General features: G+C 48.2%; 1 protein-coding gene across 1 annotated transcript in view; it reads right to left on the reverse strand.

Annotated features, from left to right (window-relative positions):
• cntn3b (contactin 3b) overlaps window positions 1-3,174 on the reverse strand; it is a 162,289-nt gene extending 159,115 nt beyond the window's left edge. Inside the window, exon 1 of the mRNA XM_037535024.1 lies at window positions 2,885-3,174. The gene's annotated coding sequence lies outside the window, so the exon portion shown is untranslated. The remainder of the gene's footprint in view (window positions 1-2,884) is intronic.
• Window positions 3,175-3,995: the final 821 nt, after the last annotated feature.

Raw genomic sequence — 3,995 nt, forward strand, 5'->3', positions numbered from 1 at the left:
CTAAAGAGCCTCAGAAGACGAGGCTTCGGCGGTATAGGGGTGTGTTTTAGCAGGATTCTGCAACACTGCTGTTTCCCAGTGTTCTCACCTCTAATTTGGCTGTGCTTGTTAGCTACAAAATGAGATGAGCCAAGCATCCCAGATGCACCTATAAATAAACATGAACACAAGACAGACGAACCCATTCCCTTCTGAATAGCGCATGATGGGAGACGCGCTGTATAGAGAACTGAACATTCCAGAGAACCCCCCAGGTCTCTCTCTCTCTCTCTTTCTTTGTTTCTCCCTCGCTTTCTCTGTCTCTCTCTATTTCACTCACTTTCTTTCTCTTCTTGCTTTTTGAGTGTGTCTGGCTGACACTCCCTCCCTCTCCCTCTCTGTCTCTCTTTCTCTTTCTCCATAACTCTACTAGCTGGAGTTCGCAGATACCAGGAGACTGACAGCATATTGATCCAGCCCGTTCGCCTGTATGAAGGTCTAAATCAGATTAAACAAACCCAGGCTGGACGTATCTTCGACAAGGGTCACGCCGCACAGCTCAGCCAGTGTAAAAAAAGTACAGCCAACATGGAATCAAATGTGATCGCTATCTCACTACACTTCTCTTCTCTCTTCCAAGACTCTCCCTTCTCCTCCTCCCTCTCTTGCTCGGTCTGCCTCCTATCTCGGCTCCTCTGCCCTCAGGGCGCGCTAAAACAGGAGCATTATAACACAGTTACGTTACGGATGTCCAGGGAGACCTACAGAGGAACTCTAGGGCTAATGAACTACGGGCAGCACCTGTCCAGACTTATTTTTAATGTCTTCCTTCACATAAACCTCAAAATGTACAGCGAGTGGGAGCAAACATGAAGCAAGAGTGATGTTGTAGCCGCCAAATGAACCTGAGATGAGAGAAATGAGCCCAGACGTTAGCAATGGATGGCCAAAATGAGCCCAAAGGCAGAGTTGGATGACCAAAATGAGCCTGGATGGCTGAAATGAGTCTGGCTGTAGTCCCGGATGACCAAAATAAGTCCAGACTTCATCCCTGAATAAGTGAAATGAGGAACTACAGCCTTGGATGGCCAAAATAAGCATAGAGTTCAATCTTGGGAGGCTGAAATACAGCCCTGGATGACCACAATATGCATGGATGCAATCTCTAGATGGCTGAAATTAGGCAGAGTATAGCCCTGGATGCCTGAAATAAGTCCAGACTTCATCCCTGAATAACTGAAATGAGGGATTACAGCCTGGATGGCCAAAATAAGCATAGGGTTCAATCTTGGGAGGCTGAAAGGAACTGAAATTCAGCCCTGGATGACCACAATATGCATGGATGTAATCTCTGGATGGCTGAAATTAGGCAGCATATAGCCCTGGATGACCGAAGTCATCCAGGATCCAATGCAAAGTGGCAGAAATGAGTCTGACTATAGCCCTGGATGAACTAAAAAACCCTGGATGTCATCCGTGGATGATTGAAATAAGCCTGAGTATAGCCCTGGATGACCAAAATAAGCCTGGACTTCATCCCTGGGTGAGTTACACAAGTCTAATTATACCACAGAATGACCGAAATAAGCCGACACTTCATCCCTGGATGGCTGAATTGAGCCTTACTATAGCCCTGGATGACCAAAACCAAGCCGAACCTCAACCTGGACAAACTAAATAAGCCTGGTCTTCATTCATGAACGACTCAGACAAGTCTAATTATACCAGAAAATGACCGAAATAAGCCTGAACTTCAGCCCTCGATGACTAAATCAAGCGTGTCTTCATCCTAGATGAACTAAATAAGTCTGGACTTAATACTGAAAGGAGCTTGACTATAGACCTGCATGACCAAAATTAGCCTGTAGGTCATCCTCGGGTGGTTGAAATGAGCTGAACTTCATCCCTGGATAACTAAACCCAACCTGACCTCAACTTGGGTGACTGAAATAAGCCTGGACTTCAATCCTGGATGAATCAAACGAGTCTAATTATACCACAGAATGACTGAAAAAAGCCTGAACTTCATCCCTGGATGGCTGAAATGAGCCGAACCTCATCCCTGGATGACTAAACGAAGCCTGATCTCAACCTAGATGGACTAAATAAGTCTGGACTTCATCCATGGATGAGCAAAAATAAGTCTCACTATAGCCCTGGATGACCAAAATAAGCATGGACTTTATTCTTGGGTGGCTGAAATTAGATGGATGAATCAGACGTGTCTAATTATACCACAGAATGACTAAAATAAGCCAAGGCTTCATCCCTGGATGGCTGAAATGAGCCAAACCTCATCCCTGGATGCCTAAACCAAGCCTGACCTCAGCTATGATGACCAAAATAAGGCTGACTATAGCCCTGGATGACCGAAATAAGCCTGGACTTCATCCCGGGATGACTCAAGTCTAATTATACCACAGAATGACAGAAAAGAGTCCAGACCTTATCCCTGGGTGACTGAAATGGGACGGACCTCATCCCTGGATGACTGAAATGAGCCCGCATGTCAGCCAAATGTGGCCCGCCTGGGGGCCCCTGATTCAGCCCTACTGTCAGAGCATTAAGGAGAGCACTGATGCATGAGAGGTGCTGCCTGGTGCCCTCACTTTGACATCCATGCTGAAAAGCGTTTGTGCCCAATGGAAGCAGATGCTTAAAGTTTAGCAGGGTAGCCTATTCTTCAGTGCACTGAAGCCAGCTGCCCCAAAGAACGCATGAAAACGCATGGCCAAAACATACGGCTATGATGAGCATACGATGCTCACCAAGTACAGAGGAGGACACAGCTCAATGTGCAGCACAACCTCGCTGGTCATATCAGGAAACTTAGAAGATGCACGTCCACCGCAGTGCATCATCACAGAGCCATAAGAGCTTTGATGCAACTTCGGTTTCTACGTACCCAGATGTATCAGCGAGGTCTTCGTGCTCCGTTCACGTTTTCCTCCTCTTCATCAATTCACGCGAAGACGCTCGCCTCGCCGGTTTTAATTCCACTTTAGGTGTGGGACGGAACCCTCGTGCTCCTCTCTACCATTTCTCCAGTTTCTTCAAGGATGCGCACGCGCTGGAGCGAAGACCCCTCTCCTCACACGCGCACATGCACTAAAATCACGCCTATCCCTTCTGCAGGAGATGCTGCTCCGGATTAGGTCCAGGAATCACGCCTCTCTCTCTCTCTCTCTCTCTCTCTCTCTCTCTGTGTGTGTGTATCTGAGGACGAGCAGAGCGCGCGGCGCCTCGGAGAGCAGATTGTGGATTCTGTGCCTCCTTCTTCGTGGCCGCGCTGTAGAGAGAGAGAGAGAGAGAGAGAGAGAGAGAGAGAGAGAGAGAGAGAGAGAGAGAGAGAGAGAGAGAGAGAGAGAGAGACAGAGGGAGAGAGAGAGAGAGGGAGAGAGAGAGAGAGAGAGAGAGAGTCAGAGAGAGAGAGAGAGAGAGAGAGAGAGAGAGAGAGAGAGAGAGAGAGACACAGAGGGAGAGAGTGAGAGAGACAGAGAGAAATAGAAATAGAGAGTGAGAGAGAGAAATAGAGAGACTGAGAGTGAGAGAGAGAAGAGAGAAAGAGAGAAAAGAGAGACTGAGAGAGAGAAAAGAGAGAGTGAGAGAGAGAAAAGAGAGAGAGAGAGAGACTGAGAGTGAGAGAGAGACAGAGAGAGTGAGAGAGAGACAGAGAGAGAGAGAGGGAGAGAGAGAGAGACAGAGAGAGAGACAGAGAGACAGAGAGAGAGACAGAGAGAGAGAGACAGAGAGAGAGAGAGAGAGAGAGACAGAGAGAGAGAGAGAGGAAGAGAGAGAGAGACAGAGAGAGAGACAGAGAGAGAGAGAGAGAGAGAGAGAGAGAGGGAGAGAGAGAGACAGAGAGAGAGAGACAGAGAGAGAGAGAGAGAGAGAGACAGAGAGAGAGACAGAGAGAGAGAGGGGGAGAGAGACAGAGAGAGAGACAGAGAGAGAGAGAGGGAGCGAAGCGCCAGTGGCGATGACTTGACACGCGCGCGCACGGACTGCCACTGCGC

This window comes from Pygocentrus nattereri, chromosome 26 (assembly GCF_015220715.1).
Source record: "Pygocentrus nattereri isolate fPygNat1 chromosome 26, fPygNat1.pri, whole genome shotgun sequence".
NCBI classification, from domain to species: Eukaryota; Metazoa; Chordata; class Actinopteri; order Characiformes; family Serrasalmidae; genus Pygocentrus; species Pygocentrus nattereri.